Raw genomic sequence first — 15,117 nt, 5'->3', positions numbered from 1 at the left:
TATGTGTTACCACTTGCTCAATGCTTAATCGATCCGAAATGAAATGGGGTATAAGGTCCTGCTGTTGTACTCTGAACTGGGATAATGTAGACGGATCTCTATAATGTAGACGGATCTTTAACGTGCAGGTCAAATTAGGGGCCAAATGGATGTCCACCCGACACAAACTAGGTCATTTCGGGACTAACATATGGTTTAAGTTTATTTCAGTAATTCGCTTGAGCGTAGGGGTCTTTAGCCATGGGAGGAAACCGGAGGACCCGGACAAAGCCCAAGGGGTTGGACAGGCGACCCTACTCCTTGACAGTTGACTCAATGACAGACTTTATGATACAGCGCGCACACGCTAACCATTCAGCCATCGAACCCCCCGCAGATGTACAAGAGAGAGAGAGAGAAATGGGGTTTAACATCCACTCGACACAAACTAGGTCATTTCGGGACTAACATGGTTTAATTTTATTTCAATAATTCGCTTGCGTATAGGGATCTTTAGCATTGGGAGGAAACCGGAGGACCCGGAGAAAGCCCACGAGGTTGGACAGGCGACCCTACTCCTTGTCACGTACAACCGGGGATTCGAAACCACGCCAGTCGACTCAATGACAGACTTCATGATACAGCGCGCGCACGCTAACCATTCAGCCATCCAACCTCCCCGCAGATGTACAAAGGGAAGTAACTCTGCTGTTAAAAATAGGAGGCCTCTAAAATCTGGAGACTTTCTGTGGATTCATTGTCCGGGCTAGGATTAAAATTCTCATGTCTCTTGATCAATTAGGGGCTAAATGAATGTCAAATAGTGAACTGTTCATGAACAGTAGCTATCAATTTAACAAAATGAAATGGAATGGGGATTAACTATGGCTTCCTCTCATTTTAAGAGCAGTATTATGTGCACACCAACATGTAATTGAGTCCTCGGTTTTTCGTCCCATCAGAACAACTATGCATTGTGCCTTGCCAGGCCCTCCGTCCTACACAACTGACAAACAAGAACCACGCCGGAAAATCCCAAAGAACTATCTCGGCCAACACAGGGATCGAACACGGAACCTCCAGGTTAGCGAGTCAATGTCCTATTCACTGAGCCACTGTGGCTCCCATTCAATGTAACACTTCATGCATTAAAGATACATTGTGCCTATTGCAGGTCTTTCTTTAGGCCTGAAATATTATCTAGATTATTAATTAGACATTAATTAACTTGTCCAGAACATAATCAACTCTCGAGGCCATCGCCAGCCTGCGATATTTACTGGATTTGAATATATTTAACGTCAAAATTGATAATCGAGACCTTGCATTTTATCGTACCGACTTTAGTCATGATGATCAAGGTTAGGCCTAATATCTCAATTCAGAGTGGAGCAATTTGACTGAAATTTTCAGCATATTCTCTTTGCGTTATCTTTTTTTTAACTCTTATAGCGAGAACTGATATATAGATACATGGAAGGTTGCTCAAACTTGAATACATTTCAAACAGGGTGGGGGAAATAATATATGATTTACCACAAACATCACATTTACAGTGTGCTATACCCATCCCATCCGAACGACTAGACAGCTGCACCACTGACAAAGGGACACCATGTCGGAAATGTGTTTTTGAACAGTAGCATTAACTCGGGTTGGTATATAGATACATAACACCTTACTCCAACGTGAATACATTTCACACATTGAAAAATGTGAAACTATATGATTTACTACAAACATCACATTAACGGTTAATTATAAACACTCAACATCTTTCGCATTGATATTAGCCAGGGATAGTAATTCTTGCATTTTGATTTCATTTCCTTGCTTTTAAATGTTACCGAGCTTCACGGCTTCGACGTTCGCTTTTTAAAGCTCAATGTACCTGTGGAGAATGCGAAAAAAGTGTTATTTGGGTGGTGCCATTTTACATATTAATATTGAAGGGGACATCAGTGCTTTAACTTTTAAAGATGCAGCAATCCTAACACATTTAGTTGACTAATAACTGAGCTAGAAATGTGAACTTTAATCTACAGATAAGTTTCTCGATATTAAAGGCCTGTACATTTGCTCTGGTGACATTTCATTTTTAGGGGGAAATGAAAATGGCAGATAACTCTATTAACAATATTTATTAATTCAAATCTGGTTTTTAAAAAAAAAGCAGTGATCTCAACAGAAAATAACATAATTTGGTAATTCATGTGGCACTATAAATATAGTCAATAGACGGTAATTAGAAGGTTCATTTTTAAGCGCCCAACAACTTTCGCATTGTTCTAGGCCAGGGATAGTAATTTTTAACAGTTGGTAGGGTGGCCCTTGTACTCACAGAAATACAGTCCACCGCTGATAGTTCGAGACTACCACTGAAGCGTGCACATTCGCCGTGCCGAGACCAACTTTCTGACAGTATGATACTATAAATAGCCATGGCACGTGCAATTCTCTACAAATCTATCAACTATTACAGCCGTAAAAAAATTATTGTTGACGATTTTGAATAGCAGTAAAATTAAGCTTCTTGGTTATTACAGCAGATTTAGAAATTACGTTCGTTTCATTTTTTAAATCGCTTTATCATTAACTGTACCGTTAAGAGCGGCATCTTTTGGTTTAGTACAAATAATATCTCTGAATCACTCGGGTTAGACAGGAGCATGATACTAGCAGTAGTTTCATTTTACTTTTACAAGCTTCTTAAATCGATTGTTGAGCTACCTAACGTGCTTATTTCTAAATTCAATTTCTTGTTCTAGCTTTCTGTTATGTTTCGTAAAAATGTAGTCTTGATTATCCCGACCTGTCAATCAGACGTAGAATGGTAGATAGACTGGTTAAGCGAGACTAATTTCAAAACAAGGGCACGTAACCTATCTTTTACTCAAAAGTGTCTGGATGTTATGGACGACTCTTGGAACCAGTTTTCAGTCTATTATTTATACATGATTAATGGTCATAGCTTATTAAGTACAACATGATCGTTTTTTTAGTGACTATAATTGTGTGAAACTGATTTGAGGCTTGGCATATATATAAATATTGTGGTGTAATTGTCGAGATATATGGAGATATTTATTTATGGTGGGTCACCCTACAGTTGGTTCAGATTTATTGCTTCTAAATATTACAAAGCTTCACGGCTAAAGCTATTCGCGTTTCAAAACAATATATACCAGTGGTGATGCGAAAACAAGCTGTTATTTGTGGCGTCGTAATAGGTGCTTTGAGACCGACATACGATTAAGTGCAATAAGCAGTATTTCTTTCTATCTCAACAGCAACTTTTCTTTCCATTCTATCTGCCCAGAAAAAACACTGACATTTGAAGAAAGACAGGCAAGAGTACTCCAGGAAACAATTCAAATTTGTCGGAATGGCCCCAAGTAAAGTATATTATTGCCCATCAGTCCACAATACATTTCACTTGTAAAAACAAAATAGTTCTTGTTATAACTGCTCCGAGCTTTCATCTACTGCAATCTGTTTCGCATGGTTCATCATTGGCTCGATGGCGAGTGCATTGCTTACATAATATAACACGGCATAAACTGGTATTTCATATACCCATTTACACTACATATAGTATATATATATATATATATATATATATATATATATATCTAGATATACTTCAAGCTAACACAATTTCACTGCACATCACTGTGAATACACTATTGTCGGTTTCAAAACAATTTGTTGATTGGACCGAGGATGGTCTTTATATTCTTCCACGATTTTGTCTATTACCCATCGTTGTATTTCATTATCATCAGTGTCAGTGTAAAATACCATTGGGTCTTGGAAATCAAGCATTAAAATCTTTCTCTTGTTGGTTTAAGTCGAACCATGTCATACATGTAGGAGCCATTTCTTTGGGGTAGCCCTATAATACAAAAAGAGGATGGTTATTTTACTTGTGGATACACACAGTGAGTAAGTTAGTAACTAACTGTAACAAACCAAGTCAGCTGACTTGACCATTTGAATGGATGTAAAATTAAGCTGAATATTTTACATGGGAGTTGTGGTGGGTTCAGTGATTATGACGTGGGCTCGCTAACATGGAGGTTTCGTGTGCAATCCCGGCGTTGGCAAAGAAATTTCATAGTCATTTTCCAGTGTGTTTCGGAACGAAAAGCACGTAGAAAAGAATACACTTGACAGTCGGAATTCGACAAAAGAGTAAAAATTTTCATTATAGCACACTGTCTGCCGTATGTACGTATTCGTGTCAATGTCCCGAGAGGTCAATGCAGCTACGGGGCCAGTTACCAAGTCAAAGTAATCACTTGCCTTCTTGTTTTGGACCGATATCTTTTCAATACATCTTCCTTCTTCACACACGACGCCATGACAGTCTCGTTGCTATGCTGGTTGCTAACACAGATGGCGCTACGAACGGACCCTAGAACCACGACTTCCAAACTATTCACAAGCGTACCTGAAAAATGTTCATGCCGATACCTCGATTCTTTTTTAGTCGTTTCTTCATGGATTTAGGCGAGCTTCCAGTCAGCTTAAAGAGTCAAAATTTCGTCGGAGTCTAAAAATTACAAATAAAACGTTTTTTTTGGCCACGGCAGCACTTGCGCTGGTCCTACAATATACAAACTTGGGTAGAAATTGTATCATAATTACACCGATTACCTCTTTACTGCGCCCTTCCACTACCATTAAAATCATCTGATTTTGGGATGATAATGGTGTTTTGTGCGAGGTATTTTTTTTTTGGGGGGGGGGGGCGGTATTAAAGAAATGAATTTCTTCCGCGAATCAGAGTATATTTATGCTACCGTGTCATACGTGATAAGTATTAGCACGAGAAACATTCTATAAACATTTCCCGAGACTTTATTCACTTCCAGTCCAGATTAACAACAACAACAAAAAACAAAACAAAGAAAAAAAAAAGCATCTGGTGACACTTACTCGGGACTTATCAGACTAACATTCGTTAGTTTTTATTCATATTGTAACGAGTCCAAAAATTAATGGATTATTTCGCAGGGACAACTGGTGTTTCATGTTCGACGGAGAAGCACGATTTTACGGAACAAACATAAACACTGACATTGTAAGTACATAAATTAAAAACCAAAATCTGTAGAAATGCCCCCTCAACCAAAATAGACTAATATTCTTAAAGATTTTCTACAATTTACATCTATTATCTTATTTTTGTACAAAAATAATTCTTCAGTTTCTACCATCAGAAATTAAGTATGGCTATTTGCTTCCTTATAAGAAACGGAGAAAGAATCAATGTTAGACAAAGGACGAATAGAGCTTTCTACTAGGGATTTTGCAGGAAATTCATCAATCCGGGCGGGGCGGATAGTAGTAATTATCCCCTAACCCTACCTAACCCACTATTATTAATCATGTCAGTTAAACAACATCTAAGTAAGTCATTTTCAGTAGAGAAAAGTTTAATATAATATACTATTCAAAAAAAGTAGGGGATATTTGATTTTGGGGGCACAATACTAAAATATGCAAATGACTACGAAAAAAGTCACTATAGAACCTAACAGAAGAAACATTTCCAGTTACATGTGACGCCCAAACGCACCAATAGCTACCGCATGGAATGCAGGTGATGCTTGGGATCATCATGGGGGTCCAACCCAAGATTTGCACGACTCTGACTTTGAATGTTACAGTCATTGTGGCATTGAATTCCAGGGTGGAAACATCAGTTTAATTGTTTTAGTGACCAGAAAACAAATTTTGATATGCGTCGGCTTACCCAAAATGAAAGGTTACGTGCCCTTGGCATGCTACGGATCGGCACAACACGGGCGGTTGTGGCGCGGACGATGAATGTTTCTCAGTCTGTCATAAGCAGGCTATGGTCCAGATACCGTAATACACAATCTGTACAGGACAGACCACGCTCAGGTCGACCAAGGGCGACAACTCAAGCCCAGGATCGATTTATCCGTACCTTGGCCTTGAGAAATCGTGTCATCACAGCAAATCAGATCAGCGCTCGTCTTCAAACAGACACTGGTGTGAGAGTGAGAGGCCAGACGATTCGGAATCGACTGCATAGGGGTCACCTTCGCGCCCGACGTCCTCGCGTGATCCCTTGTTTGAGAGATCATCACATTCAGGCAAGACGTCGTTGGTGTAGGGATCGTCAACACTGGGATAATCGACGCTGGAGCAAAGTGATGTTTTCAGATGAGTCAAGGTTCACTGTTGATTTTTTGGACAGACGTAGGAGAGTGTGGCGGCGTCGAAACGAGCGCTTCCAAGACGTTAACGTCATCAGACATGATCGATTTGGGGGTGGTTCTGTTATGGTGTGGGAAGGCATCACTGTTGCTGGAAGACCGGCTTTACATGTTGTTGCAGGGCGTGTTACAGGCCAGTACTACCGGGACAACATCTTGGCAGTCCATGTTGTGCCGTTCGCACGACGTCATGGCCGCCGTTTCATCTTCCAGGATGACAACGCAAGATGTCACAGGGCCAGGATCGTTACAGGTTACCTCCAACAACAGAACATCACCACATTACCTTGGCCAGCACTGAGTCCCGACCTCTCCCCCATCGAACATGTCTGGGACATGCTTGGACAGAGGTTACGTCAACGTCAACAACGTCCTGCCAATGTCCAAGAACTTGCTGCTGCGTTGCAACAGGAATGGGACAATCTGGACCAAAATGACCTTAGACGTCTCATTAGGAGTATGCCACGTCGGATCAATGCTTGTTTGGCAAACAGAGGAGGATTTACCCGTTACTGACTTGGTTGTGATGCTGTGGTAACTTTGCTGTTTGACCCCGGGTATCATTTTACCCTTATAATGGTCAGTCTGTGCCTTACTTAGTCTAACGATCATTTGGAATAAATCGATGAATGTGAACTTCATTTCATTTTGTCATTTGTTTCTTCGTCAGTTTCATTAGGTGACTTTAATAACACTTAAAAATCAAATATCCCCTACTTTTTTTGAATAGTATAATAGACATGATAATTGAAGAAACAAATATTACCCTAGCAAGCATTTATGGCCCAAATTCTGACACACCAGGTTTTTATGAAAAACTCTTCCACAAAATAAATGAGATCAATAATGAAAATGCAATTATATGTGGAGACTTCAACCCAAAATCAAAACAGACGGTGATTGAAAATATAGAGAAATATGACTTAATTGGTGTATTTAGAGAAATCCATCCTACTCACAAAAGATACACTTGGCGGAAAAAAATCCTGTAAAACAAGCCAGGCTTGACTACTTCCTAATCTCCCAAAACTTGATCTCAAAACTAAAAAAAATAACATAGAAATGAGTTACAGATCAGACCACTCACCAGTTGTTTTGAACTTGAATCTAACTTCAGTCGAGAAAGGCCAGGGACTATGGAAATTTAACACATCTCTCTTGAAAGACACAATATATATCAATCTTGTTAAAGAAACAATTAACAATATTAAATGCCAATACGCTATACCTGTGTACAAAATAAATGCAATACCAAACATAGACAACAAAGACATTTAATTCATATTAAATGACGAAGAATTCTTAGATATACTATTCATGGAAATTAGGTCAAAATCAATGTCATACTCAATAGCTAAACGTAAAGACCAACAAAAAATAGAAGCCAATCTCATACAAGAAATAACAACGCTAGAACAAAAGATTAGCCCGAGTCTAGAGCAGACAAACAGCCTAGAAGTAAAACAAAAAAAAACTATCCGAAATTAGAAACACGAAAATGAGAGGTAATTTGATCAGGTCCCGAGTCCAATGGGTTGAACAGGGTGAAAAACCATCAAGATATTTTTGCAAACTAGAATCGCGCAACTATCACAGCAAATTAGTAACTTACCTTGAAGATGATGATGGTAACATTATCAATGATCAGAATACTATCCTTAAGAAAACCAAACATTTCTATGAAACTCTATATGCTAAAAAAGAAAATATAGGTTGCTCAGAAACAGAATTTTTCGAGAAGGTCAAAAACTTCCAGTTTCAAAAACTATCAGATGAAGAATCAATCAAAATTGAAGGGGAGATAACCTATGACAAAGCCCTAAACTGCCTAGAAAAAATGAAAAACAATCGCAGTCCAGGCTCATCAGGTTTCCCAGCTGATTTTATGAAATTTTTCTGGAGTGATCTTGGATACTTTATCATTAGATCTATTAATTATGGTTACCACAAAGGGGAACTATCAATTGTCCAAAAACTTGGTATCATCACATGTATTCCTAAGCCAAATAAACCAAAAAAGTTTTTTTTAGAAAACTGGCGCCCTCTCACACTTTTAAATACAACATACAAAATTGCTACTGGGTGCATTGCAAACAGAATTAAATTATTCCTAAATGACATTATTAGTCACGAACAGACAGGATTTCTGAAGGGAAGATATATTGGCGAAAATACCAGACTAGTATATGACATAATCAATCATACAAACCAACAAAATATTCCAGGAATGTTAATTTTAATCGATTTTGAAAAAGCGTTTGATTCCATTTCTTGGGAATTCATCCAAAAAGCACTTACCTTATTCAATTTCAAATCTTCCATTAAACATTGGGTCAAAACTTTATACAACCTGTCTATATCAAGAGTTATACAAAATGGCTTTCTGTCAGAACCAATCACACTAGGTCGAGGATGTAGACAGGGCGATCCCCTGTCCCCGTACATATTTATCATCTGCGTCCAACTCCTCACAATCCTAGTTAAAAACACAAAAGAAATAAAAGGATTACATATTGGCGGCGAAGAATATCTCATTACGCAGTATGCGGATGATACCACTTTCATCCTTGATGGATCACAATCATCTCTTGAAAATACAATGAAAACTTTGGATCTCTTCGCTTCAGCCTCTCCTTAAAACAAAAGTAGTCTGGCTAGGCTCCAAGAAGTTCTCTCACGAAGTTTTCCATCATTCACGATGGAAGCTTGATTTGGGATCAACTACTTTTAATCTTTTAGGAATACATTTTTCAACAACAGACCATTTAGTAATTACTAGAAATTATGAAAACATATTACCTGAAATTAATAGTCTTCTCAAAACTTGGAAAACTCGCAGGTTAACTGTAATAGGAAAAATAACAGTAATTAAAACATTAATCCTACCTAAAATAACTCATCTATTAATCTCACTACCCAGCCCCTCCAAAGAATACTTGAAAAATCTCAATTCAAAATTTTATTGCTTCATCTGGGAAAATAAGCCTGACAGAATTAAACGTCTAATACTATGCCAAGACTACAAATGTAGGGGGCTAAAAATGATAAATATAGAAATCTTATATACATTAATGAAATTATCATGGATCCATAGGCTAATCCATCAGGATAACATTTGGACAAAGCTGTTTGAACAAGTCACAAATTGTACTGTGTATGATTTGATCAAATATGGTAACTACTACATAAAAGAAAAAATACAAACGATAAATAACCCCTTTTGGAAAGACACCCTACAGTGCTGGTTACAATTACAAGAAAAACAAAAACCTACCTCTATAGAAGAGTTGAACTCTACATGTATCTGGCTAAATAGTAACATCAAAGTCGATAACAAACCAATCCACTATAAAAATCATATACAAAAAAATATCCTTTTCATACAAGATCTAAAAAATAAAAAAAATGAATACATGAATTACCAGGAAACTACAGAAACATATGGGGTTAATACTAATTTCTTACAACACGAGTCACTAATCAGAGCGATAAAACAGTATGAAAAAAGTCTCAATATTGACTGGAGAGAACATACACTTGCATACAACTACTACCCTATTTTACCACACAAACTGCAGCCTTTTCTATGTTATAACAGAATGGGAAAATCAAATATTAAAGTCATAATGAACTATGCCCATATCACACCTCCATCCCAACAGAAATATTTAAATAAGGGATTTAACATTGCAAACAGTGATTGGATAAAAGTTTACCAATTACCATTTGAATGCTGTCAAGATACAAACCTTTAATGGTTTCAATACAAAATACTTCATAGAATATTAACTACTAATACTTTCCTGAAAAAGATAAAATATATTGACTCAGACCTATGTTCCTTTTGTAAACATCAATCAGAGACACTTGAACACTTATTTGTCGAATGCCAAATTGTACAAAAATTCTGGAAAACTGTGGAATCCTGGATTCTTGAAATTGTTGGAATAAATATAAAATTAGGTCAGGAAAGGATCATTTTTGGTCTTTATAAGAAAATAAGAAACTTACCCAATAACAAACAGGTAACACTTAACTGGATAATATTAACCATTAAACATATAATATATAAGTTAAAATTTCCAGGACAACTACAAACTGTAGCCATCAAAAATATCCTGAAGCAGAAGATGGAAATAATGAAATATTTATACCTGAAAAATGGAGAACATGACAAATTCGAAACTAATCTGTCTGACTGGTACCAGTTTTTATCGCCATAAATCTAAAAATAGACCAGTGACCTTGGGGCCTTTCCTCTATAGGTCGCATGTACATGACCTTTAACCTCCCATAATGTACCATTGTTTGATGTTGGGTGGCTTACTGGCTGGGGAAAAAAATAGCAGACGACGCTTGACTATACCCGCGATGATTAATGACCAAGTTGTATCTCTCTTTATATATAATATGTATGTATGTAAATGAACATTGTATGTGATTTAACTTTTTACTGTTCCGTTATGATATATTAATGTAAGTTGGTAAGCCCAGGGCTCTCCAAACCTGGTACCAACCACAAACATATTGTTGCCTGGAGAAATAAAGTTGTTAAAAAAAAAATACCTGAATGAATTAATTTGTCCCATAAATATGATCGATTGATCAAGTCAAAAGCTTTACTATAGTCGATAAAGCAGCAATACAACCGTTTTTTGTTTTTAGTGTTCCATTTATTAAGGATTGAAAGATAAATATAGCATCAGTCGTACTCAAACCTTTTCTAAAGCCAAATTGTGAATGTGGTATGAGGTTATTTATCTTGTCAAAAGCTACCAGCCTATTATTTAAAATTGTAGTGAATAGCTTCCCCATACAACTAATTAAAGTAATTCCCCTGTAGCAATCTGGGTTATTGACATTTCCGCGTTTAAATACGGGAACAATATTTCCTATACACCATGACGTTGGGTATATACCAGACTCTAGAATATTATTAAATACTATTAGCAGACATGGAATTAGTTTTGTTGAATAAAGTATAAACACCTCATTAAATATCTGGTCAAAACCGAAAGCCCCTTTCGCTTTCAAATTTTTTATAGCCTTAAAAAGTTCAACAGTATTGATTGGAAAATCTAAATCCTCATTATAGTGATGAGGGAAATAAATATCATAAGTATTTATAAATTCGTCAATTTCCTCGTAATGTTTCGAGTCATGTGACGATAATTTACAAAAATGCTCAAAAAATTCTTTTAATTCAATATTAAATCTCTTTGGGGTTTTTTTACTCAAAAGATCCTTCATATTTCCTTGATGAGTTTTGTAAATATTCTTTACTTTAATTTCATATTTTTTATAATCAAATCGACATTGTGAGAGATTTATTCGATTCGTAACTGATTTATTCCTGTTAAATGATTTTAAGGCTAATTTATATGATTTGTATTTATCTTTACAAAGATCATTGAACCATGGTTTATCTGGGCTCTTAACGCGATTTGAATTCACCTTACGTGTATAAATTGATTTCTTGTAATACGCTGAGATTATCTCATTAAGGGATTTTGAAAAGTTATCAACAGCCTGGTTAATGCCATTTTGAGTTTGCTCAGTGACATGACACATAGACAAAATATGGTTCAAGGAAGCTTCAAGGTCGTTCTGGATTTTGTCATTCATCATATCGTCCCACTGAAAATTTACACAATTTTGATCCTTCGCGTCATTTTCCTCATGATTTCTATGTATTGCTACGTTAACGTTAAATATAAGTAATGGGACAGAGATAATAAACTCGACTCAATATCAGGGTTTAATTTATCATATCTAATGAAATCAGGATTAGTCGAAGTTCTTCTATTTAAATCTCCAGTTAATACTAATACATTTTCATCAATGGAGTATTTAAGTATTAGGTCTTGGAGTTCAACAAAAGGTTCAAAATCAAGGACTGACGAATAATTAACACTATTGTGTGGGGGGATCGACACTGTAAATCTGCTGATAATATAGACTGTACCTCGTCAATTTTTTATCACTTTTACTTCGATATTTTGTAGACTTGTATCCAAGTTTGTCACTAAATTCATTATTTTATTTAGCTTTACATTTAAATCACCATCACAAGAAAGGGCCATTTGACACTTATTACAAATCACCTATCACGGTTGGCTAATCTTCACAGCTCGTCTTAAACACGTCCACTCTCTTCAATAATCATCAATCTCAGCAGCCCCAACTTAACAGATGATCAGATCTCACTCCTAAGTCAAAGATTAAAATCTGTCCCTACAAGCCGACCAGCGAACCAAGACCTACTAATTACAAAAATTGAAAGCGGATTAAGACAACTGGCTCCAGGTGATAGGATTGATTTCCTGCGATATCAAATCACCGATCTGATAACTAAATCTAAGAAGCGACCAGGTACCCACAACCTTAGCAAGTCCGGAAACACTGCCCTACAGGAACTGAAGAGAGATTCTAACATCAATATAGTAGCTGCTGACAAGGGGAAATCTAATGTTATAATGGATAAGACCGACTACCTCAACACTGTGTCCAATCTACTAACAGAACTACCTACAGGAAGACCAGGAAAGACCCCCGCTAACAACTATACTGAAAAATACACAACCCAGCTATTGGCCCTGAAAGAAAATAATCGACTTACCAAGCCTTTATTCTATAAACTCAAGCTGTCTCATCCCAGAGTCCTACATGTCAGAGCCTCGATTAATAATCCACAAGACCGCCATTAAAGCCAGACTTCTAGTATGGTCCAGGGACTCTGTATTTTACAGTGCAGCTCAACACCTGTCAAAATAATTCTCCACATTCATCAAAGATACCCAAGATTTCTGCCATAAACTACAAGACCAACCTAAAGATATACAGATCCTCTCATCGACCTTTTTAGAAATATCTCTCGTGATGAAGCCATAGAAGCACTACGCCACAGATTAACGTCATTGGAGAATCCACTAGACACCAAAATCGTCACGGAAGACATTATCAATCTCACCAGATCATGTATCAATTCCACCTACATTTTATGAACAGTTACATGGATTACCAATGGGAAGCCCTTATCCCCAGTCCTCAGCGAGATCTATATGTCTAGTTTCGAAAAGAAAGCCCTATCCACATCACCAGTTCAACCTAAAGCATGGTTCCGTAAGGCTGACGACATTTCGTCATCCTCAATCAGAATGACGACCCAAACCTCCTTCTCAATCACCTCAACAGCCATAACCCAAACCTCCTTCTCCATCACCTGAACAACAGAATCAAATTCACATTAGAAAAAGAACAGAACCAATGTCTCCCTTTCCTAGACGTCTTAGTAAAGAGGTCTGCAGACAAACTGAATACAAGCGTATATAGAAAGCCCACACATTCTGATCAGTATATAAATTTTAAGTGGAACCATCCACATATTGTGAAGAAAGCCGTCATAGTCACTATAGCGGGCCGAGCCGTCAACATCTGCGATGATCAATCCATTACAACAGAAGTTGACCATATAGAAACAACTCGCACTAATTTCAACAACTACCCCCTTCAATTAGTCAAGAAAATTATTAAGACACTAAGCCGTCTACAGATGTTAGAAAACCAAAAACAGATACGAAATGGAATGAAATGGGGTTTAACGTCCTAATGTTTTGCTCCTAAACTGGGCTAATGAAGACGGGCATACGCCATACAGTGTGCTATGAGGAGAATTTTGCCTGGGCAGCGGCGCTACGACCTACTCTTATATGGAATTCCAACTGCCACTCTTATATGGAATTCCAACTGCCAAGGGATCTTTTACGTGCACGCCACTGTGTACACGGGACCTCGGTTTTTCGTGCCATCCGAACGACTAGACAGCCGCCATTGTCAGGCCCTCCGTCCTGCATCATTGACAAGGGGAAACTACGCCAGAAAATCTGGAAGAACTTTCTCGGCCAATGCAGGGAACGAACACCCGACGTCCAGACTAGCGAGCCAGCGTCTTACCCACTTAGCCATCGTGGTCCCCCAAAACTAGCAGTGAGAATTACTATACCATTCCAAGGGAAACTATCATACCATCTCCGAAGACTCCTCACTGTAACAGGCATCCAGGTCACGTTTACAAAAGGAAGAACCCTTAAAGACATACTCAAAGCCAATGGTAAACTCCCCCCTACCAAAAAACGACTCCCAAAGAATGTGTTTATGAAGTCGTATGAACATTGACAAGAAATATATTGGAGAAACTAGGCAGCCCCTTGACAAAGAATCAGCCAGCACAAATCAAAGTCCTCTACCACCAACTCGGCCGTGACCCAACATCTACAATCCAACCAAGGACACAGAATAAAATCGTATACAACCCTGGCAGCCAACCTTACTGTAGAAAAGACCAGAAAACTGATCGAGGCAAAAGAAACATTTCAGACCTGAACCGCGACACAGGGATATTCCTGCCAAGTGCTTATAATAGACTAATTCGTTAGTACTGTGGAATAGAAAGCCTTTGTAGAAACCTATTTTATAAATATCATTTAATTATTTCTAAGTAATACTTTCCGGGCTATATTATATCAATTTCATCATTTTTTAAGATTTGTTACAACAATAGAGTCTTCATTGCACAGATAATCACTAGTTAGTACAAGATAGTTATTACATGCATTGTATTGCAGTTGCTATTACTTTCTGTCGGTAATCTTGTATCTATCATCATAGCTACTTAATTGCTTAACATTACTAAATGACTTCACTTCACCCCAGTTAATTAGTTTTAGTAGAATATCACCTCCTTTGATCTTGTTGTTGTCCTTGTGGTTTCAGGAATTGTTATAATAGTGTTTCTGTATTAATTAGCCTCATAATATTTGTATTAACCTGATAACGTTAGGAGAATACTCTTTGATACGTCGCCCAAATAAATAAGTAGCTGTTTTTC

General features: G+C 37.4%; 1 long non-coding RNA gene across 1 annotated transcript; it reads right to left on the bottom strand.

Moving 5' to 3' along the window:
• Nucleotides 1–8,534: 8,534 nt before the first annotated feature.
• On the bottom strand, nt 8,535–9,621 carry LOC126824624 (uncharacterized). The gene is made up of 3 exons (XR_007681584.2): nt 9,505–9,621; nt 9,030–9,074; nt 8,535–8,706 (listed from the first exon to the last, which is right to left on the bottom strand). It is a non-coding gene; the product is annotated as an uncharacterized LOC126824624 (long non-coding RNA).
• Between the last annotated feature and the right edge of the window lie 5,496 nt (nt 9,622–15,117).

The sequence above is a fragment of the Patella vulgata genome, chromosome 6 (genome assembly GCF_932274485.2).
Source record: "Patella vulgata chromosome 6, xgPatVulg1.2, whole genome shotgun sequence".
NCBI lineage: Eukaryota > Metazoa > Mollusca > Gastropoda > Patellidae > Patella > Patella vulgata.
This window is presented reverse-complemented; position numbering and strand designations above follow the sequence as displayed.